This window comes from Mesoplodon densirostris, chromosome 20 (genome assembly GCF_025265405.1).
Source record: "Mesoplodon densirostris isolate mMesDen1 chromosome 20, mMesDen1 primary haplotype, whole genome shotgun sequence".
Taxonomy (NCBI): Eukaryota; Metazoa; Chordata; class Mammalia; order Artiodactyla; family Ziphiidae; genus Mesoplodon; species Mesoplodon densirostris.
The window spans coordinates 20,148,006-20,163,134 of NC_082680.1; the positions used below are offsets into that span (position 1 = coordinate 20,148,006).

Sequence of the window (15,129 nt, forward strand, 5' to 3'; positions counted from 1 at the left end):
GGGATCCACATAGATGACGTATGTACTTGTTAGGAGATTTTCTCCATATCGCAAATCAAACTAACTTATACGAAAATAATAGCATCCGTAAATACATACTTTTTCTACTGAAATAACTTAAACCTGGAAACAATTATTTTCATTTAATAGGATGCCTGGAGTTTTTAAGCAGACTAAACTCACCCTGCATTTTTTATTCTTTAACAGTTATTTTTTAAAGAAATTTAAATAATAAGAAAAAAGGGCTTCCCTGGTGGTGCAGTGGTTGAGAGTCCGCCTGCCAATGCAGGGGACACAGGTTCGTGCCCCGGTCCAGGAAGATCCCACATGCCGCAGAGCGGCTGGGCCCATGAGCCATGGCCGCTGAGCCTGTGCATCTGGAGCCTGTGCTCCGCAACGGGAGAGGCCACAACAGTGAGAGGCCCGCATACCGGAAAGAAAAAATAAATAAAAAAATTAAAAATTAAAAAAAAACACATTATTATAGGTTGAATTGTGTCCCCAAAATGATACATTGAATTCCTAAACCCTAGAATGTGACCTTATTTGGAAACACAGTCACTGAAGATGTAATTTGCTAAGATGAGGTCATACTTGAGTAGAGTGAGCCCTTAATCCAGTATGACTAATGTGTTTATTAGAGAGGGACGAGAGGCAGATGCAGAGATGCAGGGACACAGATACCCAGGGGAAAAGACCATAATAAAGACAACAGCAGAGACTGGAGTGATCCATCTATAAACCAAGGAACACCAAGGATTGCCAGCAAACCACCAGAAGGTAGGGAGAGGCAAGGGAAGTACTCTTCTCTACCAGTTTCAGAGAGAGTATAACACTGATACACCTCAATTTGGGACATCTAGCCTCCAGAACTGTGAGATAATAAATCTGCGCTATTTTAAGCCACTCAGGTTGTGGTACTTGACTATGGCAGCCCTAGCAAACTAACACACGTGTTTATTCATTTAATTGCCATTTTCCAGTGACCATCCTTCTTTTGTATAGATCCAAATTTCAACCTGGTATTATTTTCCTTCTGCTGGAATAATTTCCTTTAACATTTATCACAGTGTGGGTCTGCTGATGATGAATCATTTCTGCTTTTGAATTTCTGAAGAACATCTTTATTTTGCTTTCCTTTTGTAAGGTATTTCGCTAAAGATAGAATTCTATGATGACAGGGGTTTTTTTGTTTGTTTTTAATTACAGTATTCTATGATATTACTCAACTTTCTTCTCACTTGCATTGTTTCTGATGAAAATCGTGCCACATTCTCAGCTCTTTCCTTCTGTACATAATGTGTCATTTTTCTCTGTTTGCTTTTAAGATTTCTCTTTATCACAGGTTTTGAGCAATGTGATTATTATATGGACTGGTGTCATCTTCCTCATGGTTCTTGTGCTTGGACTTCATGGAGCCTCCTGTATTTGTGGGTGTATACTTTCCAACAAATTCAGAAACATTTCAGTCATTACTTCTTCAAATGCATTTTCTGTACACCTCCCCACTTCTCTTGTGTACTCAAATTACACATATATTATGTTGCTCTGATCATTTATCTAATTATTTCACTTGGGATAGTTTCCACTGCTATGTCTTCATCCAGTTGAATTTTTGTCTCACTTTTAATCACTGAGTCACTTTTAATTGATTTTTTCTCCTCTTTATGGTTTGTATTTTCCTGCTTATATGTATGTATGGTCATTTTTATTTGATGTCAAAAATATTTTGAACTTTAACTTGTGGGATGGTAGATATTTCTGTATTTTTATAAATATTATTGAATTTTGTTCTGCGTTGCCATTAAGTTACTTGGAAATTTTTTGAAAATTTGGGATTTGTTGTTTAAATCCAAAAAAAAAAGGGAAAAGTTAATGATGCAGAAATGAAAGTGAAAGGAAGGGCAATTTCAGGAGCCAAGTTCTTAAGTATGAATCCAATGTACAGAAAGAGGGAGACTTTCACAAACTTTAATGATTTTTTTTTTTTACTTCTTGTACATAAAACCTTTAAATTAGAACAGAAATTTAAACTGAAAAATGTAAAAATTAATGTTCAAGTAAGCAAACTTATTGTTCTGGTTGAATAGAAAGATTTACTGAAAATAAAGAGAGATGATACTAAAAATATGGGATGGTTTATGGAAGATAATTATTACTTGACACGGGTATTTGGATTTCACAAGATTAGTAATAAGGAGACACTGTAGATTACTGTCACTCTAAGAGCACTGCTCTTACGTATTCTCCTAGGTTATATTCTTCCAATTAAAAATTTTGCAGACTCAGGTTTATGAAAACACCTGAGGCAAAGCTTTTGCAAACACAATCAATTTAAGATTAGGTTCTGCTTCCTTCCTGCATTGGTCTAAACTTGTATGATTTAAAATACAGAAAAATCAAGATTACTAGCTAATAGTTTTGGCTTTATGGAATATGTTTGATTAAATTAGGATAATCAGTCTACTAGTACATTTAGATCCTCAACCTATCAATATGTGATTAACTAAGGAAGTTTCACCCTCAGTTATCTCTTGGATGCAACTTGATGCAGAGGCAGAAACACTGCTTAAGTGACTAGTAAAATCCATTTATATTTCTGGTCCCATGTTAGTCCGTAGCTTGTAAAAAGAAACCTGGGCACATACGTAAGAACTACAGATGTACTTAACTCAAAGATGATAAAATAAAAGTTATTTTAGACATTTAACAGGTCAATGATCCACACATATTAGTGTTTCCTTTACATAAAATAAAGCCTATTTTACATTCTTCCTTTAAAGTCTGTTTATAGAATCCTTTACATAATAAATCTCTAAGGTTTGGAGGAGGCAGATTAATAGCTAAATATATGACCTATTTTATAATTTGTTTCAAAACATATCAAAATATATATTTACATGGCAAATTATAATGCTGCTGAAGAAACCATTATATGCTACAGAAGTGGACTAATATTGCTTGTCTCAAGGGTTTCCAAAGCAATTACTTGTGAGAAGGAAATAGCTTTCCAGTCTCTAATACAAGGACCCTTTGGACCTTGCAAGGGAACTATGAATCCATGTGAGTACCAAACATTGTCCTCGATATGAGCCATTGTATCTTTTTTTTTTTTTTTTGCGGTATGCGGGCCTCTCGCTGTTGTGGCCTCTCCCATTGCGGAGCACAGGCTCCGGACGCGCAGGCCCAGCGGCCACGGCCCACGGGCCCAGCCGCTCCGCGGCATATGGGATCCTCCCAGACCGGGGCACGAACCCGTATCCCCTGCATCGGCAGGCGGACTCTCAACCACTGCGCCACCAGGGAGGCCCGAGCCATTGTATCTTACACAATTTTTTAAATTATCTATAGTAATACAAAATTAATAAAATATTTTAAACATTTTAAATACTGAGTAGTTTTAATAAATTGATTGTCTGAAAAAAACAGTTTTAAAAGAATGTTTTTGAAGACTTAATGAGATTATAAATGCAAAATACCTGCAACGGGGCTTGACAAAAAGTGGCATATATTTATTCAGCATATAAAACATGCCATGCTCCGTGCCACGCACTTTGCACATATTTATTTTAAGATTCAGAATAACTCTATTGTTGAATATGATACAAGGAACAGAGAAGTTAAGTGATGTGCCCAAGGTCACACAGTGAGGAGACTACAGCACGAGGGTTATAAGCCAATGCTCTTGATCACTACTGGCCTCTGCTTCATATGCATCGCCTGTCCTCTGTATGTTATGTAACTTATCTCCCAGTAAAGGCTAGTTTTCATTCCTTCCTATCCTTTCCACTTGTGCTATACACGTCTGTGTTAGTACTACTTCTCTACTGCACTATGAATTTTCAGAATTTATTTTCAGTCTTAAAGTGCAATTACCATCAAGCGGAGGGTTAAGTTTTCTTTTAATTTTTATAAAGGGAGTTGCATCCACTCTAAGTCAACCATTCTGAATCATATAATCTCAAATAAGGGTGCATCATAGTAAGACTGGGTTGTAGTATCATCTTCTTCCACAGGTGCATGACCATGTTAATAAACTCATTTACTCTTCCATGATTGCTTGGCACCAGTTCCAAATGTCTCTCAAATCCATGTCTCATGTTCCATTTCTACTGGCTCTCCCCTAACACAGACCCTCTATATATTTCACGTATGAACGGTACTTGTCTCATATAACACACTCATACCATCAATTTGACCTGACAGTCTCATCAAATATTCCTAGATGAATCGAACATAGTGTTCCTCTATAGTCAGTAAAACATCAAACACAGGGTATTTAATATTTGGTATGATTATCTTCTGTCTTGATGATTAGGACCAATCATATTTTACTCTGGGTATATAGAATGTTTTTCAGCAAGCTTTACCTGCTTTACAAATATCTAATGGACTTCTCAAAAATAGCATGTTTCCTGGTGGGTGAATGAGTGGTCTGCTGTTAGTTACAGCCTACATTTATTCATTCATCAAAAACACATCTATTTCTTGAATAGTTAACATATTTCAAGAGTGATCTGGGTACCAGGAATACAAAGTGATTAAGATAGCTCCTGTCCTCATAGACAATGAAACACATAGCTTTAATATAGAGTAATAACTTACATATGGAAAAATATTAAAAATACTTAGAAAATAGGGTACTTAAAGCATAGAGAAGAGACAGGTTATAGGATGAGGAAATCTTACTTAGCCTTGTAGACAGAAGTGGGGGAAAAACATTCCAGGTAGAGGAAAATAGCTTATGCAAAGGCAAAGAGACTAAAGAACAAATTAGAAGGACTTTGGTATAGCTGGAATGGGGCTGGAAGAGCTTTACCAGGGCAGTCAGTAAAACTGGAAAAACTGGCAAAGACCAGACACAGAAACCCCTGTATGTCATGGTGGAAAATGGATGTTACACTGATGGCAAGACAGAACCACTGAATAGTTTTAAGTTAATGACTGGCATCGTAGGATTTATTTTGTTTTGCTTTTTAAGAATATTACAGTTGGGGCCTCCCTGGTGGCGCAAGTGGTTGAGAGTCCGCCTGCCGATGCAGGGGATACGGGTTCGTGCCCCGGTCTGGGAGGATCCCATATGCCACGGAGCGGCTGGGCCCGTGAGCCATGGCCGCTGAGCCTGCACGTCCGGAGCCTGTGCTCCGCGATGGGAGAGGCCGCGGCAGTGAGAGGCCCGCGTACGGCACAAAAAAAAAAAAAAAAAAAAAAAAAAAAAGAATATTACAGTTGTATTTTATTTGGAAATGTGGATTTGAGAAAGAAAAACTGAAGGCAGAGAAGGCTGTAAGGAAGCTACCATGGTAAACACATGAACAATAATAAAGAATTACAATAAGACAGAGGCAGAGAGGACAGTGTTCACAAAACTGGGTGCTCAACTTGAGAGACGAGCAATTACTAATGTAGGAAATATATCCTGGGGAGCAGATTTTAGAGCATCAGATCAGTAAACAAAACGTGGGGTTTTGTGGTAGACATGTTAATTTAAAGTGCTAATGCTAACCTAAAAGAAAAGGCATGATACACAATTGAATATGCAGGTCTATAATCAGAACAGGGAATATTCACCACCTCAACCCAACTGCGCACTGGCCCATGTTTAACATACTGTCACTAGGCTGGGTGTGGGAACAGCTGTAATAAGGAGGCTATTTCTGGCCATGTCTCCATTTCAAGGGGGGGAAGATTACTGCTGCCACTAGAGAGGCCAGCAGTCCACTGACTGAGCCTCAGATGTTTCCACTTCTTCAGCAGTGAAAAATGTCTCTGTCTTAAATCATCAGTCAAATCAGTCTCTAAATCTGCTTCCTCCACTGCAGCATTATTCTTTCAGTTTTGGCAACCACTAGAGCTTTCTTTTTCTGATAATGCCAACTAAAGGGCAAGTATTTTAATAATGTGAACACTCCCTGTTTTTCAAATGAAGAAGCACGTTCACGGTTGAAGGTTTGTTTAGGCAGGATAAAAAATAAGTCAGAATGAGGGCACTGGATTTTCCAAGTCTAAAATGTGTGATGGCCTTGATAAAAGATTCAGCTAGAATGTTTTTGGTGGTGTTTTAGGAAACTGATAACCAACTGATGTAGCCAGAGGATGATTTAGTGCACTGCTAACGCATTTAGCTCTGGTGAAACCAATCCTACTTCTTTAATACAATTCTTCCATCCCCCAGTATCCCATTATTAGAAAAACTTCAGCAAAGATGAAACATTTTTCTCTGAAGAGCTTTGATATTATAACAAGATAATTTGATGAGTACTGACGCGATACTTTTAGCATATGAAGACCACTTACCCATCTCACATATCTTTAACTCACTCTGAATTTCTAAGCTATCTGGTCATAATAATGTTCTTTGCGTATATGAGATGCAGACTACATCAAACCCAGCTTCCTATGCCATTTTCAAATCCTTTCACGATCTGGTCCCACTCAGAGGGAGATTTAGTAAGAAGATAATGAAGCTTAATATTCAGGGCTCCTCATTGGCACAGGTCTCTTCCAAGGCCCTGGGAAGGACCCCCAGCACTGTGTTCACAGCATCATATGTGAAATTGACAAAATCAAAACTTTTTTTTAAATTACTTAGGATCACTGCCCTTTCCACTCATGCCTTCCATTTGTCAGACTTGCCCTCATGTCAAGTGATATTGAAATGACTGTAGTGATTTGAAGGATCCAGTTGAAGGAGCAGACAGAACATTTAGTTTGTGCTTGGGGATTACCTGGGCTGTTCACAGTCACTATCATGCATACTTACTTCTAGCCACCCTAACAGAAATGGCTTTCAGGAATACTTCTGCCACCCACTGACCAACTCACCCAGTGTCCTGACAAGAATTGCAGGGCCAGGTGATATGTAGATGTTTCTAAAATATGGGTGTAGTGGAGGAGAAACAAGGTCTGAACTGTACCAAAGAACACTTCATGAAGGATTTTCCATCCTCACTCATGTAAACTCCAAGCAGAGGATTTAGTTCTCCTAGACCCCTAGCCTAACTCATCAATAATGAAAAATAAAGTATTCATGTTAGAGGAAAGACAGAACTATCTTTCAACTCTTCCTACACAATATGATACTTCAAGATGATTATCATAGGAAGAGGTGATTATAAAGGATGCAGCCAAATCGTGTAGAAGAGTGTCCTAGAGAAGTCTGCTACTAAGTAATAAAAATATCATTTTTCTGGATATTCATTCATTTTTCAGATTTGTGATTTGTTGTGATTACTTTTATTCATCCAAGTAAATATTTCCTTCCATAACTGAGATAACGTCCAATCCTACTGTCAAATCAGACTCCTACAATTAGACATCTTTTTTTTTTTTTTTTTTTTTTTTTTTTTGCGATACGCAGGCCTCTCACTGTCGTGGCCTCCCCCGTTGCAGAGCACAGGCTCCGGACGCGCAGGCTCCGGACGCGCAGGCTCAGCGGCCATGGCTCACGGGCCCAGCCGCTCCGCGGCATATGGGATCCTCCCAGACCGGGGCACGAACCCGTATCCCCTGCATCGGCAGGCGGACTCTCAACCACTTGCGCCACCAGGGAGGCCCTAGACATCTTTTATCACCAATAATTTCATAGATATAAAGCAGTTATGAGGCAGAGACAAAGTGGGAAAGAGCCAGGGCCTCAAATGCAGCTCCCCCTGGGACTTTCTTCTCATATCTGAGCCCAAATTAACACAAGACATCTCTATGCAAAGTGTACAGTCACCTCACAGTGGGAGCCATGCGGATCCTGACACATCTCCATTTTATACATAGATACACAGTTCATATGATGTTTTCCAATACATTAGTAGATTCCAGGTTTACTTATAAAAGTTCTATAAAGTCCACCTCCTTGTGTATGTGGTGAATCCCTCCTGAATCCCACCCTTGGCCATGCTTTTGAATATGGCACTGCCACTTTATGACTGAATTTGGCTGGTTTCTCCATCCCCATTCAAATTGCTTTGATATCACCCAAGACAATGATTGGTTTTTCCCGCCTGCGATGTCTCTGCCGTGGGTTGTTTTCACCACTGCCTCGTAACAAACTGACAGCTGCTTTCTAATGGTCTATATGGAGCAGCTGCTTCAGACAGTTTATAAATCCAAAATCCAAGATGTCTTCACTTTTTTCCATTTCTGCCAAAAGCTCTGGTCTATGTGTAGTCAGTTATGCTTCACAGCAACCAAGTGTGGCTGCCTGCACCACCAACGTCTCTAATTCTTTTAACCATTATTTCTCTGCTCATAGCCTTCTACACATTCAAATGTTTCTAGTGACTTTGTGAATAGGGGCCATGAGGGGTCCTAGAAGAGGAGTGTAATTTCTCCAACATGTGAACAGTCCTGATGGCTTCTAGTGTCTTTCCTCTTGCCAGGGTCTCTGAGAATGTATTTCTCAGGGGAATGACCTGGATTGTTCCAATCCACATAATTCTCAGGAATTTCAAACTGAGCCAGGCCCTGAATTTTAGCTGGATGTGTCAGCCAGCCTCTTTTTGTCCTCCAGAGCTTCCTCCTCTGAGGACTCAGTGACAATCATGTCACGAATGCAGTACACTACCTTGCTCTAATGGTTATCAAGTTCAAGACCTCCCTCATTAGATTGTGGACATATGCCTGAGAATTCAAATTTCTCTGTATCAAAACAATGAACGCATACTGATTTCCATTCCACAAGACTGCAAACTGTACCTGGCTGGGCTCCAAATCTGCTATTGAAAAGAATGGGTCAGCCAAGGAGGTAACATCATACCAGCCCCCACTGGTCTTCTGTACTTCCTGTGTGGAATCCATTGTGTCAAACACAGCTGCAGCAACCAAATAAACTACCTTGGTTAACCCTCCATAGTCTAGTATTAACCTCTAAATACTGTCTTCCATAAGTACTATCCAGACAGAACTATTAAAGAGAGAGAGAGAGAGCAACCACTTCTTAATGAGAGCAGCAACTTCATTTCCCTCTTGGAATTCTCTGTAGCTTAAGTTTATTACTGAGGAAGGCTTGGTTCCAAAGGTTCCCATTTATTACGGCCAATTAAAATTGCATGAAAGGTGGATTTAGCAGATATCCTCCTTATAAACGGTAATATACGCCCTATTTGCACATAATACCCATCCGAAGCATGCACTCTTGAAAAAAGGGAGGGGACTATCCTTTCCAGTCACGATTTCCAAATCCTAACGCTACTCCTACCCTGGTTCCCTCAGGAGCACCTCTAACCCTCCTCCCAGGTCTACCGCCACGCCACTCAAAGCACACTCCCTACTTTCCCACACCCACAGGCATAATTTTACACTGAATACCTATAGCTAACATTCCTAAGAAGGTTTTGCTTACCAGGCCACTTGCGCTAATCATGGCATACAGTCTAAGACCCCTTGGCAGAGATTAAGCAAGCAGATCTTGGCCTTTCACAGTCATCTTTTTTGGATTTTATGGCTTAGCCTTTAGCTGAGGGAGTAAATTTCTTCAGACAGGACAGTTAGAGGAAATTTTCCGTGGCCCTTTAAGAGGTAAGAGTGAGGCTGAGACTCACTCCCACCCTTGTCCACTGCAGCTTGTTTGCTGCAGACCATCCAGATGCCTTGGCTCATCAAAGCTCTCAGCAACTTGGGGATCAGCCATCAACCCAAATAATCACTTCCATTCAGCGATATATAGTGTCAACTGTATACCTCCCTGATTGCTATTTCTAAGAGATTATGCCAATAATAATTCTCCAGGCTTTTCTGATGATTTGCTTTTAAGTGTCCTAATGCTTGAACAGAAAGGATCTCTAGGCATTCCAAAGTTACCTGACTGGGTCTCCAGATGCTTATATAAACTTCTGAGTAACCAACTGTTGTAGTTCAGTTACTTCGCTAATGAAAGTAACACCTCTCCTGGTTATCGAAGAGACATGAGAAGCTTTCCAGGACTGGAAAAATCTGACTTTAATGATTTCATCTTTTCCCACTGCCATCTACTCTTCTTTTAGAAGTCTATCTTTTATCAAGGCTGCTAACAACGACCAGTGAATAGAATTTTTAATTAATCTGCCCCCTTTTCAACCACTCTTTGTCTATCCATTTAGCCATTTCCCCCATATATAGGTGGATTTTTCTACAAATTCCACTGATAAGACTTATTTCAGTAAAAACGCATTGGGTTTTCATGATTTCAAAGATGACAGGCCACTAACTTGACATCAAGTCTTCATCATATTTCCCCATCTCCTCATTTTTTAGCCAAAATAATAATAATAATAATAATAATAAATGTCTTAGCTATTGGGATTTGTGGATCTGAAATACAACCCTGCTCAATGCACCAATGTGAAATGACATGAAAAATCATATTGTTAAATTAGACTCACACAAATCAGAGATCAATTCTCTAATCAGACTAGATCAAGCATTACTAGTAATTTAAAGAATTCAAGTAATCACGAGGCTTAGGCAAAGCAGGGAAAGATCCAGGGCCTCCACTGAAGCTCCCTAGATGAGTTCTGGGCCTAGATTAATATGTGAAATCTCTAAATGATATGTACAGTCACACCCCTTACTTAGAAGAAGGCATTCCTGTCATTAAAACATCTCCATTTTATTTTTAGATAGCTACATAGTTAATGTGACATTTTCCCCAGAGCCATCCCATAAACGTTTAACTTCCACAAGCAATCCTAGAGAACTAAGTTTTTCCACTGGAAAAATATTCCAAAGACAGTAACTTTTCTGATAGCAAATACCATTGGCTCACTTATTAAGAGATCTGTTACTAGGAAGTTTACACTGAAATCTGATGAAGTCACCTTCTTTCTCTCCTAGAAGCATCCCCCTTCCCTGGTAAGGGAACAGAATGGATCACAGACCTGCTGCCATTTACTCTGCAGTGCCTAAACTTGTATTTGTAATCTCAGATTCTTTCTCCCAACAAAGGGGGTCCTGAAATGGTATCTTTCAAGTCTCACCAAATGGATCTATCCTTGACTTTGCTATATGCTAGCGGTGAGAGAAGAATTACGATGCATTCCCATCCTTCTCTCTTAACTCTCTTCTAATTACCTTTCCTGCTGTACTTTATCTGATCTCCTCCCTGCCCCATCTACCCTCTGCACATTTCACCCTGGGCTCCTACACATCTGTTTAACTCTGCCTCAACTCACCTACCTTCTCTCTTAGGGCAAATCCTTTAGAGCTTTCAAATTTCAGTTTTCTTCCCATTATCTACACAAAACATTCTCTAATTTTGCTGCCCCTTGCAAATGTATCCTTTCTTTGAAATGTAATTGCTTATGCAAACTACTTTGAATTAACACTAACAATATCTACATCAATTGAATATCCATTATTTGTCATGAACTTCCCTAGACAACTTATAGGATGATAATAATTACATCAACCCTACAAAATAATCATTGTACATTTTATAATCACTTGCCCAACATCATATAATTAGCAGGTAACGGAGTCTAAACTCAGATCTCACTTTGTGTCTGACTACCTTCATAAGCACATTCACAGGAAGTACCATGCACTGTAATCTTAACGTCCCTCTTCTTCACCTTGAACGCTGTCCTACCCAACTGATATATTTGTCACGGTAAAAAACAGACTACTCCGGTAAACACTCCAAATGCAGGGATTTAAAGAATATAGATGCTTATTTCTCTCTTATATAAAGTACTGAGCTAGTAGCTGTCTTTGATCAACTAAGTCATCCATGGACCAAAGACATGGGGTGAGCTCTGCCATCCTCAACATGACACTTTCACAACTGCAGAGGTTGTCATTCCCAGTCAGCACTGTAGCCCAGGGAAACAGATATCCTTTCAAACAAGTAATATGGAAGTTGAATATATCAGTTTCTTTCCTATTCTGTTGGGGAAAACACAGTCACATGACCCCAAAAGTGGACTGGAAAATGTAGCCGTTGGCCCTCTGGATGACAATATGCTAGACCAAAATTAGATTACTATGTAGGGTAGGATAGGCTCAACTCAACAGTCAATCCTCAACTCTCAGTGGCTTAAAAGAACAAAGTTTTATTTCTTACCCATTCTCTGTGTCCATCAGCAGTCAGCTGGGAACTCTGATCAATATTTCCTCTTTGTCCTTACTCTGAGATCCTCCCTGGATCTATGCCAGATGCTGTGGGAAAAAAAAAAATCTTAAGAGTCTTTCATTAGCATTTATAAGGTCTGGCTCTGCCCTGGCATTTATATGGTCTGGTCCAATAGTGATACATGTCACTTCCATTTAAAAGTTCACTGGGGGCTTCCCTGGTGGCGCAGTGGTTGAGGGTCTGCCTGCCAATGCAGGGGACACGGGTTTGTGCCCCGGTCCGGGAAGATCCCACATGCCACGGAGCAGCTGGACCCGTGAGCCATGGCTGCTGAGCCTGTGTGTCCGGAGCCTGTGCTCTGCAACGGGAGAGACCATGGCAGTGAGAGGTCCGCGTACCGCAAAAAAAAAAAAAAACAAAACAACCCAAGTTAGTAGAAGGAAAGAAATCATAAAGATCAGAGCAGAAATAAGTGAAATAGAAACAAAGAAAACAATAGCAAAGATCAATAAAACTAAAAGCTGGTTCTTTGAGAAGATAAACAAAATTGATAAACCATTAGCCAGACTCATCAAGAAAAAGAGGGAAAGGACTCAAATCAGTAAAATTAGAAATGAAAAAGAAGTTACAACAGACTCCACAGAAATACAAAGCATCCTAAGGAACTACTACAAGCAGCCCTATACCAATAAAATGGACAACCTGGAAGAAATGGACAAATTCTTAGAAAGGTATAACCTTCCAAGACTGAACCAGGAAGAAATAGAAAATATGAACAGACCAATCACAAGTAATGAAATTGAAACTGTGATTAAAAATCTTCCAAAAAACAAAAGTCCAGGACCAGATGGCTTCATAAGTGAATTCTATCAAACATTTAGAGAAGAGCTAACACCCATCCTTCTCAAACTCTTCCAAAAAATTGCAGAGGAAGGAAAACTCCCAAACTCATTCTATGAGGCCACAATCACCCTGATACCAAAACCAGACAAAGATACTACAAAAAAAGAAAATTACAGACCAATATCACTGCTGAATATAGATGCAAAAATCCTCAAGAAAGTACTAGCAAACAGAATCCGTCAATACATTAAAAGGATCATACACCATGATCAAGTGGAATTTCTCCCAAAGACGCAAGAATTCTTCAATAGGGGCTTCCCTGGTGGCGCAGTGGTTGAGAGTCTGCCTGCCAATGCAGGGGACACGGGTTTGTGCCCCGGTCTGGGAAGATCCCACATGCCGTGGAGCAACTGGGCCCGTGAGCCAAAATTACTGAGCCTGCACGTCTGGAGCCTGTGCTCCGCAACAAGAGAGGCCGCAATAGTGAAAGGCCCGCGCACCGCGATGAAGAGTGGCCCCCGCTCTCCACAACTAGAGAAAGCCCTCGCACAGAAACGAAGACCCAACACAGCCAAAAATAAATAAATAAAGCAAACTGTCAACAAGTAAAAATAAACACTATAAAAAAAAAAGAATTCTTGGGCCTCCCTGGTGGCGCAAGTGGTTGAGAGTCCGCCTGCCGATGCAGGGGATACGGGTTCGTGCCCCGGTCTGGGAGGATCCCATATGCCGCGGAGCGGCTGGGCCCGTGAGCCATGGCCGCTGAGCCTGCGCGTCCGGAGCCTGTGCTCCGCAACGGGGGAGGCCACAGCAGTGAGAGGCCCGCATACCGCAAAAAAAAAAAAAAAAAAAAAAAAAAAAAAAAAGAATTCTTCAATATACGCAAATCAGTGGGATACACCATATTAACAAACTGAAGAATGAAAACCATATGATCATCTCAACACAGGCAGGAAAAGCTTCTGACAAAATTCAACACCCATTTATGATAAAAACTCTCCAGAAACTGGGCACAGAGGGAACCTACTTCAACATAATAAAGGCCATATATGACAAACCCACAGCAAATATCATTCTCAATGGTGAAAAACTGAAAGCATTTCCTCTAAGATCAGGAACAAGACAAGGATATCCACTCTCACCACTATTATTCAACAGTTTTGGAAGTCCTAGCCACGGCAATCAGAGAAGAAAAAGAAGTAAAACTGTCACGGTTTGCAGATGACATGATACTACACATAGAGAATCCTAAAGATGCCACCAGAAAACTACTAGAGCTGGACTTCCCTGGTGGCACAGTGGTTGAGAGTCCACCTGCTGATGCAGGAGACACGGGTTCGTGCCCCGGTCCGGGAAGATCCCACATGCCGCAGAGCGGCTGGGCCCGTGAGCCATGGTCGCTGAGCCTGTGTGTCCGGAGCCTGTGCTCTGCAACGTTAGAGGCCACAACAGTGAGAGGCCCACGTACTGCAAAAAAAAAAAAAAAAAAAAAAATTACTAGAGCTAATCAATGAATTTTGTAAAGTTGCAGGATACAAAATTAATGCACAGAAATCTCTTGCATTCCTATACACCAATAATGAAAAATCTGAAAGAGAAATTAAGGAAACACCCCCATTTACCACCGCAACAAAAAGAATAAAATACCTAGGGATAAACTTACCGAGGGAGACAAAAGACCTGTATGCAGAAAACTATAAGACACTGATGAAAGAAATTAAAGATGATACCAACAGATGGAGAGATATACCACATTCTTGGATGGGAAGAATCAATATTGTGAAAATGACTATACTACCCAAAGCAATCTACAGATTCAATGCAATCCCTATCAAATTACCAATGGCAGTTTTTACGGAACTAGAACAAAAAATCTTAAAATTTGTATGGAGACACAAAAGACCCCAAGTAGCTTAAGCAGTCTTGAGGGAAAAAAACAGAGCTGGAGGAATCAGACTCCCTGACTTCAGACTATACTACAAAGCTACAGTAATCAAGACAATATGGTACTGGCACTAAAACAGAAAGATAGATCAATGGAACAAGATAGAAAGCCCAGAGATAAACCCACGCACCTATGGTCAACTAATCTCTGACAAAGGAGGCAAGGATATTCAATGGAGAAAAGACAGTCTCTTCAATAAGTGGTGCTAGGAAAAGTGGACAGCTACATCTAAAAGAATGAAATTAGCACACTCCATAACACCATTCACAAAAATAAACTCAAAATGGTTTAGAGACCT

The 15,129-nt window shown here is 40.2% G+C and overlaps 1 long non-coding RNA gene across 2 annotated transcripts in view; it reads left to right on the forward strand.

The window, feature by feature from the left end:
• Positions 1-655: 655 nt before the first annotated feature.
• Positions 656-15,129, forward strand: part of LOC132481307 (uncharacterized) — a 35,858-nt gene continuing 21,384 nt past the window's right edge. For both annotated transcript variants that reach the window (XR_009530806.1, XR_009530805.1), the window contains exon 1: positions 656-780. This is a non-coding gene — a long non-coding RNA (uncharacterized LOC132481307). The remainder of the gene's footprint in view (positions 781-15,129) is intronic.